The 19,176-nt window shown below is 40.4% G+C and overlaps 2 pseudogenes; both read right to left on the minus strand.

The window, feature by feature from the left end:
- The window catches only part of LOC136377110 (17-beta-hydroxysteroid dehydrogenase type 3-like), a 38,637-nt pseudogene that overhangs the window by 12,864 nt on the left and 6,597 nt on the right, over positions 1–19,176 (minus strand).
- On the minus strand, positions 16,794–16,893 carry LOC136377854 (U6 spliceosomal RNA; annotated as a pseudogene).

Raw genomic sequence — 19,176 nt, forward strand, 5'->3', positions numbered from 1 at the left:
AGTCTGCTGTTCTCTCCTCCCTGAAGTGCACACTACATTTGACCTTCAAATATGCTTCTCAGTTTGCAAAGCTGGTGGGGCCCAGCATGTTGTTTTTCTCCTGGAACCTCCATGTCCTTTCATCCCAGTTTTATCATTTGTTAAAGCAGCAGCCAGCTGAGCCCTGGGCACCCCTGTCTCCAAGTCCACTGACTGCCCGGCCAGGGAAACCACATGGCTCCATGCGTTTTCAAAGAAAGGCTTTGCCATGATTCCATGTGTTGCAGAATTAGCTGTGTCATCTGTAAGAGAAGGGCAGAGTTAAGTCTCGACAAAAGAACCGGACAGCGATGGGCAGTGTGATGGGGAAGTGGGTGCGGGAGGAAGCGGAGAACGGCTGTAGCCGCTCAGTCGGCCCTGGGACCCGCTGACACCTGTTGGAGGTGATTCTGGCAGCACTGGGTCTGGCTGGAACCCACAGGAGGCAGCCTGGACAAAGTGCTCAGAAGCCTCTGGTTTCTCCTGCATAAAGCTTAGGTCTTCCTGCAACATGAGGGCAGTGAAAACCTGTGGAAATGGGCTTCTGCCCGTGGGATCAGCACTGAGGCTCCCAGCATGCTCACTCTGGGAGACAGGCAACAGTGGGCTGCTCGTCATAAACCCTGGCCCTGAGCTAGGATTGGGGACCTTCAGGAAACCACATAAGTGTCCATAGGCATCTCAAGTACAACGGTTGAGATGGATAAGGACATCTGTCCACTCAACAGCAAGCAGCTGCATAAGCAACTTGTAGGTGGTCTGTGAAACAGTTCTCTAGACAGAATTGTCTGTCTGTTGAAATTACTACAGTATTGAGAAGTCCCTTCCTCCTCCCAACCTTCTGCTCCCAAAGAGGTCTTCTCTGCAGTTTTTGGAGCTTAAACATCCCATTAAAAGAGCGTTTCACATAATAACTATAAGGCACATATTTTAAGAACTATGGAGGAGGCAACTGTGTGGACTAAAATGTTCTCAAAGTACATTTGAGTGGAATCAGGCCGTGTCCAGGGAGCAGGCTGGGGACAGAGAAGAACCAGATGGAAGGGGAGAGGCAGAAAAATAATCAGACCAGGGCCCAGAAGACAAGTCTTGCTTATTTCCTCACATTGTCCGGGAGCCCTGCGGGAGCTTTAGTAGGCTGTGTCCCTGCCCCCACTCCCAGTTCATCAGCCAGGCCCATAAGCCCATTCAGGAGTCTCCAGAGCAAAATTGTCACTTCTCTGGGTCAGCAGCAGGACCAGGTGTGGTGGGGGTGCTCCCTAGAACCCACGGTACTGCCTCCTGAAACCCTGGACTTTAAGGGAGACAGAGAAGGATAAGGGCTAGATTGTGCCATCACCCCTACTTGCTTTCTCCAACATCACTGAGATGGTCACTGGAGCCCACCAGCATGTGCTCAAAATTTCCCAGATGGATTCATTAGCTTCACTGGACGAACAATCCCAATTACAGAGGTGACATCAGACTTTGTGAGTCTCTGACACTAAGCTCCCAGTATTTAGCTTCAGATCTCACCTCCCCTTTGCTCTGAACTCATCTCTCCTCTGCCTTGACAGAGATCGCTATTTCCAGATGACTCCTTTGGAATAGTTGATACTTGCCATGCCTCCAACCAGCATGGACAACTGTGGATGGCATATTTACAAGCTAATCTCCGGTGTGTTTTCTCTGTTATTTAAGGAATTTAGTGTCTAGCAGTATATAAAATAACTTTTTAGCAAACCAAAGCATTTCTCTGCTAAAGGAATCAGAGGATTATTGAATACATTTGGGAAGACCTGTGATCAAATAGACTAAGTCTGAAAGATCAATGTGTAAAATACAGTGAAAGATCTTAGTGTTAAGTCTGCCAGCAACAGTTGGACATGTAGAACTTACAATTACATCAGCTAGGAGTTTCAAAAAGCCATTGATTGCTCCACATAAGAGAATGTGTATACCAATAAACACTGAGCGGGAAACTACAAAATACCAAGATTCTTACAGAAAAACAACCAACAGTAAAAATAATTTTTTTCAACCCAACTTATCTACCTGAAAAAAATGGGGGTGGGGGTCTTCTCAGCATTCATCCCCTCTCCCTAGGTTGAGAGCAATGGATTTTCCTTTGGGAAAGCAGTCCTCCACTGCCAGTCCATGACTTCAAGGTGAGACCGAGACTTCTGCTGCTCCCCAACCAGGGTCCCAGATCCATGAAATCAGGAATCATGCCTGATTCTCTGCTGCAGTTCCCTGGGCCTAACTGAAGGGTCGCAGGGGCTGCCATGTGCATTGTGAATTTTGTGTACTAAGCCAGATGTTGGGTAAATGGGGGTGAGAGCCCAGGGTTAGCTCACAAGCCATTTAGAGCAGTGGTCCCCAGCCCCCAGGCCGTGGACCGGTACCGGTCCGGGGCCATTTGGTACTGGTCCGCATAAAAAAAAATAAATAACTTACATTATTTCCATTTTATTTATATATAGTTAAGTCTGAACAATGTCTTATTTTTTAAAAATGACCAGATTCCTTCCCTCTGTTACATCTGTCTAAGAATCACTCTTGACTCTTGTCTCGGTCACGTGATACATTTATCCATCCCACCCTAAAGGCCGGTCCATGAAAATGTTTTCTGACATTAAAACGGTCTGTGTCCCTAAAAAGGTTGGGGACCACTGATTTAGAGGGCTCTTGCCATTCAGAAGAAAGGAAAACACTGTGTTCACACATCATTACCATCTACTCACCAAACAGCGGGTTGTGGCCACTCTTAAACATCACTTTTTCCCAAATATTCTGTCCACCAGTGGGCGCCTTTTTTCTTATTCACTCCCAGACACAGAGTAGGACAGCTTTGTGGTAGTGCAGTCTAAGTGCTTGTGCGGAATGGCACCTAATACAACACTTAGTCCAACACTTTTATTAGCAGATGAAGAATCTGAAATTCGAGGGAGTTAAATAGCATGCTCAATGCTGCCCAGCTAACTGTAACTGAATTGGGATCAGAAATACCTATGAACATGAACTTCAACAAATATTTATTGAACAAGAGTCCACAAGACCCACACTGTGCCCTCTGTCTTTTTTTTTCACACAGAGTGAGTTTTTTTCTATGCAAAAGAACAGGATCAAAAGAAAGTATTAAATAAAAGTCACCTTGGAATCCAGAATGGGTTTCAGTGTTGTCAGGTCTAATGTGTTCTGACATATGACAACACTGAATGCAGAAATAGGATTCAGACACTAGGGAGAATGAGTCTATCACTGTACTTGATGAAAACAGAACAAGACAATTAAAAGGTTGCTGCATGACCTCCCAATTAAATGTAGTTCAATTTCAGAGAATTCTACTTCCACAGGGAAAGGGCCAATTCTCCTGTGTTGCCACATTTCAATAGCTGCTGCATTTTAATGTATTTAGTACATACGTTGATCACATACCTTCACTACTGAGGTGATGTTACAATGGATGAGGTTCTGTAATAAATAACCATAATCACAGATCAGCCAGATCACTTGAAAAATTCTCTTGAAATGCAGTCATTGCTAAAAAATCACACAGTGGACAAAGTGCACGTCTGAGAAGTTCCCTCACTCACTTAGCCTGCAGATTAGGCTCCTAATTGATGTTCAGCAAGTGTGCACTGGAACTGGGAGACATCTGACATCCATGCTACAGTTCTCTATGTGTGGTGTTGAATAGAAGTCAATTGAGAGTTTCCTCAACAACTTAAAGAGCCATATGGACACAGTTTTTCAAAGGGAGAGAGTTAATTTCCAGCTGGAGGAAGAGAGGTCAGCATGTATGGGTCTAGAAGATGACAACATAAGCCCTGGCCAGTTGGTTCAGCAGTGGAGCTTTGGCCTGGCATGTGGATGTCCTGGGTTCAATTCCTGGTCAGAGAACACAGGAAAGGTGACCATCTGCTACTCTACCACATCCCCTCTCTATTTTCTCTATCTCTATCTTTCCCTCCTGCAGCCATGGCTCAGTGGGAACTAGTTGGCCCTGGGTGCTGAGGATGGCCCCATGGCCTCTGCCTCAGGTGCTGAAGTGGCTTGGTTGCTGAGCAACAGAGCAGCAGCCCCAGATGGGCAGAGCATCACCCCATAAGGGACTTGCCAGGTTCATAATGGCTGGGGTACATGTGGGAGTCTATCTCTCTGCTGCCCCACTTCTCACTTAAGAAAAAAACAACAAAAAAGATGACAACAACATAGAGAATAGAAAGATGCATGGTAGTACAATATAACAGAGAGGTTCTGGGCTACAGAGGTCAGATAAAGAAACTACTAGAATTATCCAAGATAGACAGAGAGGAACAGAATGACAGACACAGAAACAGGCACAAATACAGACATAATTAGAGAAAGAGAAGCAGGAATGGAATCTGCTTGATGGAGGTACACATATTTCTGCCGGAAGCAAAGACCACAGATCTAGACAAGAAGGGGTTTGGCAAGGATGTGCAGTGATGTCTAAGCAATCTGGAATTCTATTCCCATGCAGTAGACTCAAAGCTGACATGAGACCATAGCAATCTCTGCAGAATCAGAGAAAGGAAATGTGACAGCCTGCTCAGAAGTAGCAGAACCCCATGACTTCAAAGATCAGGGCTTTCAAAGACATAACAAATAGTACCTTCAAGGTCTGCTCAATGCATAACAAATGTACTCATGACCAATGGTAGCCATGGGTCTGAGCCAAGCTTGCTGAACTTCCAATACCCCAACCGCAGACCTGTCTTTCTTGCACTCACAACTGTAAATTTTTCAGGCAGTATTACCCCTTATAAAGCAGAGCACAGGGCCCCAAAAGACTGGGCCAGTAGGGAGGCAAGTTTTGATGCGTAGAGAAGGGGAAAGATGACTGTATCCTAGATGGCCATGAACACTGGTACCCTTCTCTGCATGTCAAGTGCTAAGATGAAAAACAGGGAAGCCTCCAGCCATTGACCAGGAATACAGAATTTTGTCCAGACACCCTTCCCAGGCCCCAGTTAGGATCCAGCCAGGGAACCTAGAACCTGGTGAGAGGACTTCATCCACAGAAAGCACAGACATACCTGGATGACATCTGGTATGTTAAGGAAATATCTTGGGGGCCTGACTTATGGTGGCACAGAGGATAAACCATCAACCTGGAATGCTGAGGTCGCCGGTTCGAAACCCCGAGCTTGTCTGGTCAAGGCACATTTGGAAGTTGATGCTTCCTGCTCCTTCCCCCTTCTCTCTCTGTCTCTCTCTCTCTCCTCTCTAAAATGAATAAATGAAGTCTTTAAACATAAATAAATTTGGTTTAAAAAAAAAGGAAATAGCTTGGGAGAAGACTTGGAAGCATTCCAACATTGTTGACTGACAGGGAGAGACAAGACAGAAAGATATCAGAAGAGCTGGTGGCAGATGTGTAGTGAGAGCCTTGAAAACAGTCATATTCAGCCCGGGATGGCTGGCTCAGTGGTAGAGTGTTGGCCCAGTGTGTGGATGTTCTGGGTTCGATTCTAGGTCAGGACACACAAGAGAAGCGACCACTCCTTCTCCGACCATACCCCTCTCTCTTCTCTTTCTTTTTCTCTCTCTCTCTCTTCTCTTCCTGCAGCCACAGCTCAACTGGTTCAAGCGCATTGACCCCAGGCACTTAGGATGGCTCCATGGAGCTTCTACCTCAGGCACTAAAAATAGCTTGGTAGTTAGCATGGCCCTAGATGAGCAGAGCATCAGCCCCAGATCAGGGTTGCTGGGTGGATCCAGATTGGGGTGCATACGGGAGTCTATCTCCCTTCCTCTCTCTTGGAAAAGAAGAAAAATAATAATCATATTCAACCCAAAAATTCTTGGAAAGTTTTTTTAAGGAAATTTGTACCAAGACATGTATGTACAAGGTTGATCGTTGCAACATGATTTGATAACAGTGTGGCAATTTGACAGGGAAAAAATGGCGATCCAATAATAAGAGGCACATTAAGTGGACAATGGTACAGCCATATGGTGAAATGCAATGCAGCCACTCAAAACTATAGTTGCTTATTGTTTTAAAGACATGGAAAAACATTTGTGATATGGTTTTTCAAAATGTTGCAAAATAGTATATAAATTTAAGCCCAGTTTTGAAAATATGTGTAAAATACATGTAAATATATATATCTGAATGGATATGCACCCAAATGTTTTCTCACAGTCGGGATTTTAAAAAATCCATAATTCTTCTATGTGCTTCTATACTCTTTCCAGGTGTTTTCTTTTTTTGCAGTGATATGTTTTACATTTTACATTTTTATTAGTAAAAATGAGTAATTAGTTATTTTTTAAATCAGCAGGAAGTTTAGAAATCAAATCTTCCATGTACAATACAAACACTGTACTGTATATGTAATTATAAAATAGCTTGTTTATAAATCATCACAGAAAGAATACTATCTTGTTTCCTAAATAACAGAGTCAGTTCTCCAATAACTACACTAACTTGCTATTTTCATGGACCAATGACAACAATGTTTGCTAAATGAGTTCCTTTAGGCCAAAGTTTCTGAGAGTCCCTCTTCCTGACAAAAGTCAATATTAGTTCAACAAAAGAAAATTCCTTTTAATATTAAGAAACATGGTTGGGAAGGTTGAAATACGTATGTTGGATATATCCTAAAGCAATACATAAATCTGTTAATCCAGTAACCTCTCTTGAAGAATTGAGTTTTAATATTTATTTAATTTTACAGCTTAAAATATAGTAATGGGTTAAGTTTAAGTTACCATGCAATAGTCATGTGTCACTAAGGTTATTATTTCACTAACATATTACAACAAGCTCTGAATTTTGCAATTTACATACCTAAAATTCCAATGTCTAAGCCTTTAAGTTCTTCTTTAATATACTCATAGATGTTGTCCTTGGTAAAAATCTGCTTGTATAGTTTTCACCTTACTCCCTGTAGTGCGCTCTGCATTAGAAACAATAGTTATTCTTTAATCAGCAGGAGTCACATCCTCCACTTGCCCGTGGAGTTCCTCCCCCCTTCCCCACACTCCCATACAGCCTGAGCAGACATTTCAGACAAACCCATCACCCCATTAGAAACAAAAAATAGCCCAGGGTAAATGCTGGGCTGTGCTGGAAGATCAGTGAATGTGGTTTCTGTATGAGTCTAAGAGTTACTACAGTAACACATATATGCTTAAAACAGATTTAAGCACTGCTTCTCAGAGTGGGGTCCACAGATCATAATACCAGAGTTACTGGCAACTTGTTAGAAACACAAAATCTCAAGCTCCACCCCAGACTTTGGGGACCAGGAAACACCGGGAGTAGGCCCAGAGATGTGTTTGCACACAGGCTGCTGCTGATGCTATTGCACGCTCATGTTTGAGACTCCTGGATTAAAACCTGTAAAAGCAAAGTATGAGGCTGACTGTGCTATGTCAGGTCTACCCCTCCACTCTCTGCATAGACATAACTCCCTGTATTTGGCCAATACTTCAGCATTCATAAAGAATTTACTTATACAATATCTTATTTTAAGCCTATCTGCAACCTTGTAAAGTAGGTATCACTCCCATTTTCCCAAGGAAAAAACTAGGCTAACAGATGCTAACCACCCTGCCCAAGGGCACCCACACTCTGCTCCCCTCACAGCCAAGGCTCATCTTGCTTTTGCACATGAATTTGCCTTGTGCAGGAGCATTCAGGCAGATATGAAAGCAATGGACAGACTTCACCAGCTGCTGCCTGTTCAGCATTGGAGTCAAACCCAGTATTTCTAGGGCAAGTGATGTTGAGGCATAGTTTGGGGGTGGGGGAGTGCTTTCAGACTAAAGACACTGTAGGAACATGATAAAAAGCACATTTTAACATTGTGAAAGGAACACTGAAAAATGTCCTAATCCTGGTCAAAGTTATTTCTGATATCCAGACACAAAACAAAGCAGAATTCTTTGGTCCAAGAGCACTGAGCCTCCATTGTATGACTGCTCAGCTTCATGCCTCCCACATATGTCCCCTCACCCCAGTCTCTCCCAGAGACATAAACATGCATGGTCTTCATGAGTCTTTATAACTCACAACTTATTCCTTTGAGTTAAGGAGTTTATTAATTACTAAATTAATAATTAATCATTAAAATGCCAATACCCAAAAAGGGATATTATGATCATTATTAAGTAATAAGACTTCAGTAAAACATTGTCATATCAATGCTACTCTTAGGATTATACTGTGCACAATCTTCACAACCATACACAGCAGCCCAGAATCATATCTTTTTTAAAAAAATCTTAAAGCCAGGAGATACCAAGATGGCAGCAGAGTAGGCAGATGCACAGACTCCCAGCTCACACTACCAAACTGGATTACAAATTAATTTAATAACAATCAGCATAGAAAACCAACTTTAGACTTAAAAAAACAGGTCTCAAAAATCAAAGAGCAATGAAGAAACCACACTGAGCCTGGTAGGGAGTGCAGAGGCATGATGAGGGTTCCCCTGCTTCCAGGAGCGAAGGGAGGGTGAGGCTGAGAGCCCAGAAGGACACTCATTACAAGGAGAAGAGCAGAAAATATCACTCACAGCCACTTGCTTGGAGACCTGGGAACAAGGTGGCCTGAGAGGACTGGCTTGTCTTCCAAAAGGAAAGGGGTAAGAGGGAAACAAACAGTGAGGGGCAGAGGAATGCATGGGATGACCTGAGAAGCTGACTCATTAGTGCACTGGCAGCCATAGCTGGGGGAGGGATTGATCCCTCCACACAGCAAAAGCCTAAAGTGGTTCTGGGTGACCCACCTCCAGAAAGCTCTCCAGTTACAATCAGCACAAAAAGACACAGCTGAAAACAAGAAGTGGGGAGGAGGGGAAGTAACTCTGGTCACCTCCCCCTACTGAAGCTGAGAAAGCATTCCACTCCCAGAGAGTAGCTGGCAGAGTCTCAGAGGTTACACCACAGCATTCCTGGATACACTTTCAAATAAGCCCCCTGCTGAGATCAGTAAACAAGATTACCACCGAGTTAAGAAAACTGAGAAAAAAACAAACAAATCAAGACTTCAAACTGGCTCTACTAGGCATGAAGACCACAACTGGAAACAGAGAAAAATGGGAAGGCAGAGAAGCATAAGTCATATGCTTCAACAGGATAAATCCTCAGAAAAAGTCCTGGATGAATCAGAAGTAATTAAATTACCAGATGCAGAGTATAAAATAATGATTGTTAGGATGCTTAAGGATCTCAAAGCTAGAATGGATGGACTTAATGAACAACTCAATAAAGAAATTGTGGCCCTGGCCGGTTGGCTCAGCAGTAGAGCGTCGGCCTGGCATGTGGGGGACCCGGGTTTGATTCCCGGCCAGGGCACATAGGAGAAGCGCCCATTTGCTTCTCCACCCCCCCTCCTTCCTCTCTGTCTCTCTCTTCCCCTCCCGCAGCCAAGGCTCCATTGGAGCAAAGATGGCCTGGGTGCTGGGGTTGGCTCCTTGGCCTCTGCCCCAGGCGCTAGAGTGGCTCTGGTCGCGGCAGAGCGACACCCCGGAGGGGCAGAGCATCGCCCCCTGGTGGGCAGAGCATCGCCCCTGGTGGGCGTGCCGGGTGGTTCCCGGTCGGATCCTGGTTGGGTGCATGTGGGAGTCTGTCTGACTGTCTCTCCCCATTTCCAGTTTCATAAAAATACAAAAAAAAAAAAAAAAAAAAAGAAAGAAATTGTAAGCATCAAAAAGGACACAGAAATAATAAAAAAGAACCAGACAGAAATGACAAACACAATATCAGAAATGAAGACTACACTTGAAGGAATAAAAAGCAAGCTGGATGAAGCAAAGGATCGAATCAGCAACTTAGAAGGCAAGATAAGTGAAAGCACGGAAGCAGAAAAGCATAAAGAAAAGAGGATTAAAAAGTCTGAGGAAACTCTAAGAGAGCTCTGTGACAACATGAAGAGAAATAACATCCGCATCATAGGGGTTCCTGAAGGAGAAGAGAAAGAACAAGGGATAGAGAAGCTCTTTGAAGAAGTTATAGCTGAAAATTTCCCTAAATTGATGCAGAAAAGAGTCACACAAGTCCAAGAAGCAGAGAGAACCCCATTAAAAAGAACTCAAAGAGACCCACAACAAGACATATCATAATCAAAATACCAGGCCTGACCTGCGGCAGCGCAGTGGATAAAGCATCAATCCGGAAACGCTGAGGTTGCTGATTCAAAACCCTGGGCTTGCCTGGTCAAGGTACATATGGGAGTTCATGCTTCCTGCTCCTCCCCCCTTCTCTCTCTCTCTATCTCCCCTCTCTATAATGAATAAATAAAAAAATCTTAAAAAAAATACCAAAGCTAAGAGATAAATAAAGAATATTAAAAGCTGTAAGAGCAAAAAAGTCCATCACTTACAAAGGAACACTCATAAGGATGACATCCAACTTCTCAACAGAAACACTTGGGGCCAGAAGGATTGGCAAGAAATATTTAAAGTAATGCAAAACAAGAACCTACAACCAAGACTTCTTTTCCAGCAAAACTATCATTTAAAATTGAAGGAGAAATAAAAATCTTCCCAGACAAAAAAAAAAAAAAATCAATGAATTCATCCCAACCAAACCAATGCTGCAAGAAGTGTAAAGAGACCTGCTGTAGACAGAACAAAGCAGGAAATATATATATATATATATATATATATATATATATATATATATATATATATATATATATGGAGAGAGAGAGAGAGAGAGAGAGAGGAATATAGATTTAAAGAAAAAAATAGCAATGAACAACTACATATCAACAATAACCCTAAATGTAAATAGATTAAATGCTCTAATCAAAAGACATAGCATAGCTGAATGGATAAGAAAACAAGACCTGTACATATGCTGTCTATAGGAGACCCACCTTAAAACAAAAGATATACACAGACTGAAAGTAAAATGATGGAAAAAAATATTTCATGCAAATGGAAATGAAAAAAAAAAAGCTGGGGTAGCAAAACTTATATCTGACAAAATAGACTTTAAAACAAAGACTATAGTAAGGGATAAAAAAGTCACTATATAATGATAAAGGAAGCAATTCAACAGGAAGAGATAACCATTATAAATATCTATGACCCTAATATAGAAGCACCTAAATATATAAAGCAGATTTTTATGGACATAAAGGGAGAGATCAACAGCAATACTACAGTGTGTCTGTAAAGTCAAGGTGCACTTTTGACGGGTCACAGGAAAGCAACAAAAGACGATAGAAATGTGAAGTCTGCACCAAATAAAAGGAAAACCCTCCCAGTTTCTGTAGGATGACGTGGCAGTATGTGTGCATGCCTGATGATGATGTAACACTGTGTATACAGCGGAGCAGCCCACGGCCATGCCAGTCAAGATGTGGATGGTACAGAGGAAAGTTTAGTGTGTTCTGTGGCTCGCTAAATTCGAATTCGTGACCAAAGTGCAACGTGAATATCGGTGCATTTATACCGAAGCGCCACCACATAGGAATAACATTACTCAATGGGATAAGCAGTTGAAGGAAACCGGCGGTTTGGTGGAGAAACCCCGTTCTGGTAGGCCATCAGTCAGTGACGAGTGTGTAGAGGCTATACAGGATAGCTACCTAAGGAGCCCTAAAAAAATCTGTGTCTGAGCCCACATCAAACTGCACTGAATAGGTATGAGACTAGGAGAATTTTCCTTTTATTTGGTGCAGATTTCACATTTCTATCGTCTTTTGTTGCTTTCCTGTGACTGGTCAAAAGTGCACCATGACTTTATGGACACACTGTATAATAGTCGGGGATTTCAATACCCCACTAACATCAATGGATAGATCCTCAAGAGAGAAAATGAACAAAGAAACAGCAGAATTAAGGGACACACCAGATCAACTGAATTTAATAAATATCTTCAGAACCTTTCATCCTAAAGCAGCAGAATATACATTCTTTTCAAGTGTGCATGGTACATTCTCTAGGATAGACCACATAAGAACATAAAATGAGTCTCAACAAATTTAAGAAGATTGTAACCATATCAAGCATCTTCTCTGACCACAATAGCATGAAACTAGAAACAAACTACAATAAAAAAACTGAAAAACAATCGAACACTAGGAAACTAAACAGCATGTTATTATATAACAAATGGATCAACACTGAGATCAAGAAAGAAATCAAAAATTTTCTTGAAACAAATGAAAATGATCATACAACAACTCAAAATTTGTGGGACACAGAAAAAGCATTTCTGAGAGGAAAGTTCATAGAATTACAGGCAAACCTTAAGAAGCTAGAAAAAGCTCAAATAAACAATTTAATACTGCAACTAAAAAGTTAGAAAAAGAATAGCAAGTAAAGCCTAGAGGAAGTAGAAGGAAGAAAATAATAAAGATTAGAGCAAAAATAAATAACATAGAGACTAAAAAAACAATACAGAGGATCAATAAAACCAAGAGATGGTTCTTTGAAAAAGTAAACAAGATTGATGAACCCTTAGCCAGGCTCACCAAGAAAAAAAGAGAAAGACTTAAATAAATAAAATTAGAAATGAGGGTGGAGAAGTAACAATGGACACAACAGAAATACAAAGGATTGTAAGAAAATACTATGAAGAACTGTATGCCAAAAAATTAGTCAACCTAGGTGAAATGGGAAAATTCCTTGAAAAATACAATCTTTCAAAAATCAGTCTGGAAGAACCAGAAAACCTAAATAGACCAATTACAACAAATGAGATCGAAACAGTTACCAAAAAACTTCCAACAAACAAAAGCCCTGGACCAGATGTCTTCACAGGCAAATTCTACCAAACATTCAAAGAAGAACAAACTCCTATCCTTCTCAAGCTATTTCAAAAACTTCAAGAGGAGGGAAAATTTCCAAGTTCCTTTTATGAGGCAAACATAATTCTGATTCCAAAACCAGGCAAAGACAACACAAAGAAAGAAAACTATAGGCCAATATCCCTGATGAATTTAGATGCTAAAATTCTCAACAAAATATTAGCAAACCGGATCCAGCAATATATGAAAAAAAATCATACATTATGATCAAGTGAGATTTATTCCAAAAAGGCAAGGCTGGTACAATGTTTGCAATCAATCAATGTGATTCATCACATAAACAAAAGGAAGGACAAAAACCACTTGATAATATCAATAGATGCAGAAAAAGCATTTGATAAAACCCAGCACCCATTTATGATCAAAACTCTCAGCAAAGTGGGATTACAGGGAACATAACTCAACATGATAAAGGCCATTTATTACAGGCCCACAGCCAACATCATACTCAATGGACAAAAGTTAAAAGCAATCCCCTTAAGATCAGGAACAAGGCAGGGGTGCCCCCTTTCACCACTCTTATTCAATATAGTTCTGGAAGTCCTAGCCACAGCAATTAGACAAGAAGAAGAAGAAATAAAAGGCATCCAAATTGGAAAAGAACAAGTAAAACTATGATTATTTGCTAATGATATGATACTGTACATAGAAAACCCTAAAGTAGCAGTCAAAAAACTACTGGACCTTATAAATGAATTCAGCAATGTGGTAGGATATAAAATTACTACTTGGAAATCAGAGGCATTTTTATACACCAACAATGATATGGCTGAAAGAGAAACTAAAAAAACAATCTCCTTCACTATTGCAATAAATAAATAAATAAAGTACCTAGGAGTACATTTAACCAAGGAGATTAAAGACTTGTACTTGGAAAATTATAAAACATTGATTAAAGAAATCAAAGAAGATTCAAACAAGTGGAAGCATATACTGTGTTAATGGCTAGGAAGAATAAACATCATTAAAATGTCCATATTACCCACAGCAATTTATAAATTCAATGCAATTCCTATGAAAATACCAAGGACATTCTTCAAAGATATAGAACAAACATTCCAAAAACTCCTATGAAACCAAAAAAGAACATGAATAGCCTCAGCAATCTTGAAAAAGAGGAATAAAGTGGGTAGTATCACACTTCCTGATACCAAGTTATACTACAAGGCCACTGTACTCAAAACAGCTTGGTACTGGCATAAGAACAGGCATATAGATCAATGGAACAGACCAGAGAACCCAGACATGAACCTGCACTTTTATGAACTATTGATACTTGACAAGGGTGGTAATACAATGGAGTAAAGACAGTGAGTCTCTTTAACAAATGGTGTTGGGAAAATTGGACAGTTACTTGCAAAAAAAATGAAACTAGACCAGCAACTTACACCATTCACAAAAATAAATCAAAATGGATAAAAGACTTAAATGTAAGCCGTGAAACCATAAGCATCCTAGAGGAGAACATAGGCAATAAGCTCTGAGACATCTCTCGCAGCAATGTATTTGCTGATTTACCTCCATGCCCAAGAGAAATAAAGGACAGAATAACCAAATGAGACTATATCAAACTAAAAAGCTTTTGCACAGCTAAAGACAATATGAACAAAATAAAAAGGCAAATCACACAATAGGAGAACATATTTGACAATACGTCTGATAAAGGGTTAATAACCAAAATTTATAAAGAACTTGTAAAAATCAACACCAAGAAGATAAACGATCCAATCAAAAAATGGGCAAAAGAAATGAATAGACACTTCTCCAAAGAGGACCTACAGATAGCCAATAGGCATATGAAAAAATGCTTGACATCACTAATCATTAGAGAAATGTAAATTAAAACCACAATGAGATGTCACCTCACACCAGTCAGAATGGCGCTCATCAACAAAACAACACAGAATAAGTACTGGCGAGGATGTGGAGAAAAGGGAACCCTCCTACACTGCTGGTGGGAATGCAGACTGGTGCAGCCACTGTGGAAAACAGTATGGAGATTCCTCAAAAAAATTAAAAATCAAACTGCCTTTTGACCCAGCCATCCCACTTTTAGGAATATATCCCAAGAACACCACATCAACAATTGAAAAGAAGAAATGCATCCCCATGTTTATGGCAGCATTGTTCACAATAGCAAAGATCTGGAAACAGCCCAAGTGTCCGACAGTGGACTAGTTGATTTAAAAGCAGTGGTACATATACACAATGGGGCCATGCAAAAGAAGGAAATAATACTTTTTGCAACAACATGGATGGACCTGGAAACTATTATGTTAAATGAAATAACCCAGGCAGAGAAAGAAAAATATCATATGACCTCACTCATATGAGGAATCTGATGAACAATATGAACTGAGAAGCGGAACAGAGACAGAGGCGGGATCAAAGGATCCAGAAGGAAAGCAGACAGAGGGAAAGGGGATGATAGGGTAATAAGATGGGATGAGAGCAGAAAAGCAAATCTTGGAGGGAAGGGGGGGGCATTACGGGAAGAGGAACAGGGGGAATGTACTGGGGAACATGGGGGAGGCGAGGATATATTCGGGGGGACACTAGAATCTACATAAACACAATAATAAAAAAAAAGATGACTATAGAAAAAAAAAATCTGAAAGCCATCACTAAGCCTTGCCCCTCACCCTCCTGCTAGGAGCAGAGCACAGACACAGGGAAGTGAAGTCTCAAATGCAGATCCTGATTTCGAAGGGAGTGGCAAAAGCAATCAGGAAGCTGGCACCTTTGGATGAAGAGGTCTAAGTCTAGAGATGAAGACACCAGACCAAAAAAAGAAGGAGACCTACTGTGCGTGAGTTTGACCCTGCTCCAGGCACCCCAAAGACTCATTGGTGAACTAAAGCCCCCACTTACAGCGTGCGCTGAACTCTGTGAACTGAGCTCCTGCAGAAGGACCAGTGCCCTACGCTGCCAAGAACAGACACAGGGATGCTGACGGTGCATCTACAGGCAGAACCAGAGCAGTCTTAGCTACTGGGCTCCACAGACCTCGCCCATATTCCTCGGGTCACTCACCAATCTCCACAGCAATAGCCTGTAGTTTTTCCAGTGTTCAGCTGATGAGCACAACATTGAGATCTTGTCTTGCTAGCTAGGGGTTGGAAAACCAAAACAGACAATGATGATCAATAGAGAGAAAGATTTGAATTTTGAATTAGGGCATCACCCTCTTGGTTGCAAGGGGATGTGCCTTGAATGTGGCAAAGGTTTCTGGGTTATGAGTGAAACAACCACACTGGGCCAAGCTAAATGTGAGATAATCATAGTAGAGAGAGAGAGAGAGAGAGAGAGAGAGAGAGAGTGTGTGTGTGTAACATGCCAGGAACTATTCTACATTTCCTTTGGTACAGATCCACAATTTGAATGCCCTCTCATCTGAACCACCTGGGGTCAAATGTGTGCTGGAAATCAGAATTTGCAGGATGTTATAATTTCTGTAACAGGCTCCAGGGCAGCACCCCTTGATAAAAAGTAATTTTTAAAAAACCATATTTCTGAAACAACTTTTGAGCTGCTTCCTGTTCACAAGGATGTTTTTCTTGTTCGTTTTACTCATGGACCTGAGCTCTTTCTCCCTATTCCCTGGCTCCCAACAGGACAGAAAGTAGAACAGGGAACCGGAGGGTAAGTGGATGTTCCCAAGATCAGTGAGGAATGTCCTTCGGAATACATCCTGCCTAGACTCTTGGGGCCGAGTGATGCAGTCCGGAAGTGATATGCATTAAATTGCACAGGGGACATGTAAACTCGGTGTACTGGGAATCACACTAAAAATGCTACACATGAGGAAAATTAGAGTTTTTTTTTCTGAAGACAAAAGGAAAAACCAATTTTCATGTAGAAATTGATGACATTTGAGTTAGTGACAAAGGATCAGGTTAGTTAAGATCTTTCTCTATGGTTTTTATTAAATAACTTATACTGTTATTTTTTTAATTGAGTAAAATGCACATGACCGACAATTTCCCACATTAACAAATATATGGAATGTTTCATAAAGTTGTACGTCACCCTTGCACAGGGCCTAAGCTAATCTCTAGATGATTTCAGTTTTAGTATATATGTTGCTGAAGCAGGCACTATGCCAGTATTTTAATAAAGAATTACATAGTGTAGAAAATACATAAGAAGCTGAATTAAAGACTATAATATGGGATCTACAATAACCAATAATTTTATCTTCAAGCCAGTGGTCTCAGAATCAGCCAGGAAGATGATGAAAAACATCAATTTCTACCAAAACCATCCAAATAAAAATTTCTGGGGTTAAAGTCTCAGCATTTACATAGTTTTCTAATTTAGTTAATTAAATTAACTATAAATACACAAGTACATTCTCATTGTATAGGGTGTCCCTGATGCCGCCACAGTCCCATTTCCTCACCCACCATAGGCTCACACAGCCTTAGTGTGGCCTTGATGCTTCCTAACTTTATCTCAGTATCTACATACACATACAAGTACATACAGAAGTAAATATTTGTTATGTGGGTTTTCTTTCTTTTCACACTTCACAAACCGCATTGTATGGATTGTCTTTCTAACTTAATGTTGTGTCTCATCTCTAAGTCTGGCACCTATTTCCACATCCATCCCTGTTGAGGCATTCTTTTTTTTTTGTGACAGGGACAGAGAGAGACACAGAGAGAGAGGCAGATAGGGACAGACAGACAAGGAGGGAGAGAGATGAGAAGCATCTCTTTGTTGTGGCACCTTAATTGTTCATTGATTGCTTTCTCATATGTGCCTTGACCAGGGGGCTACAGCAGACAGAGTAGCTTAAGAGTAGTAGCTCAGAGTAGTACAAGACCCCTTGCTCAAGCCAGCGACCTTGGGCTCAAGCTCGTGAGCCTTGCTCAAACCAGATGAGCCTGGCGACCTCAAGTTTCAAGCCTGGGTCCTCGTGTCCCAGTCCGACGTTCTATCCACTGCACCACCGCCTGGTCAGGTGAGGCATTCAATTCTATTTATCAATTCAGGGTGCTTATAGTTCACTTTTGAGTGAGCATTTAAAGTGTCAAGTTTTCTAATTACCAATACTGCTACATTGAAACCCTTTCCATAAAGTTCTTTGTATATATAAGTGAATTAATTCCCAAAGGATATTGTCTAAGAAGTGAAATTGTTGTGTCAAAGGGTATATGCTTTTAAATTTTTTAAAGAATTGCCCAAATGCCCTGTACCATCACAAATACAATTGCAGCTATTTTTATACTCTCTGGCCAATATTTTATATTAACAAACTTTTCAAATTTTTCCAACCTAATGGTCAATGATATATCCCTTTATTTTTTAATTTGCATGTTTCTAATTAACAATGAGGCTGAGCATCTTTTTTTATATGTTTATGTGTGAAATACCAAGTTTATTTCTTTTGCCTATTCTTCAGCTGGTTATTTGTCATTTTCTTATAAATTTGTAAGAGTTTTCATGTGTTCTGAGTATTAACTATTTGCCTACTATATATGTAGCAAGCGTTTTTCTGTTTGTTTGTTTGTTTATGCTGTCTTGGCATACATGATACATTAATATTAATATTAATGTTATCAAGTTTGTGAATATTTTCCTTAGGTATTTTAAAAAATTTTTCCTTTATGATTTTCCCTAACCCCAAGGATATAAATAGATTTTCTTATAATCTTTTATAGTTTGTTTTGTTGTTGATTTTTGAAAATAATGTGAGGTTGAAATTTTTTAGCATAATTATTTTTCAAAATAGGTGGCTAATTGTCCCACTAACATTTTTGAATTTGTACATTTTTCCCTGATTTGAAATGCTATCTTAGTCACGTGCAAAATATTCACAGCTGTAGGGTCTGTTTCTGGTCTATCTGACCTGTCTCACTGACCTACTGGTTAACTTATATGTCACTGTCACTTCTGACTTAATCATACGCTTATAATAAGCTTTTGTATCTGATGTCTGATAGGGGAAGTCCCTACCATTTATTATTCTCTTTCAAAACATTTTATCTTCTTTGTGCAATTTTCCAGATAAAATTATATTATTTTAAAGTATTATATTAAAATTAGAGATATTTAGCAGGGAATTTACATCTTAGCAGGAATCAGTTGTCTCATCCATAAGTATGGTAGCCGTTTATTCAGATTTTATACAGTCTTCTAAACACTTTTAAAAGTTTCTTCACGCAAATATTGAAAATTTCTTGTTAATGTGTTAGCATTGTTCTGAGATTAATTAGTTAGGATACAATTAGCTGCTGTAACAAGTAACTCCAAATTGTAGTGGTTTAGCACAATGAAGTTTGGGGGTTTCATCTTATATAACAAACTGTATTTCAATCATTCAAGGCCCACAGTTAAGAAAGGCATTGTCACCTGCAACACTAAGTTTCTAA

This window comes from Saccopteryx leptura, chromosome 6 (genome assembly GCF_036850995.1).
Source record: "Saccopteryx leptura isolate mSacLep1 chromosome 6, mSacLep1_pri_phased_curated, whole genome shotgun sequence".
NCBI classification, from domain to species: Eukaryota; Metazoa; Chordata; class Mammalia; order Chiroptera; family Emballonuridae; genus Saccopteryx; species Saccopteryx leptura.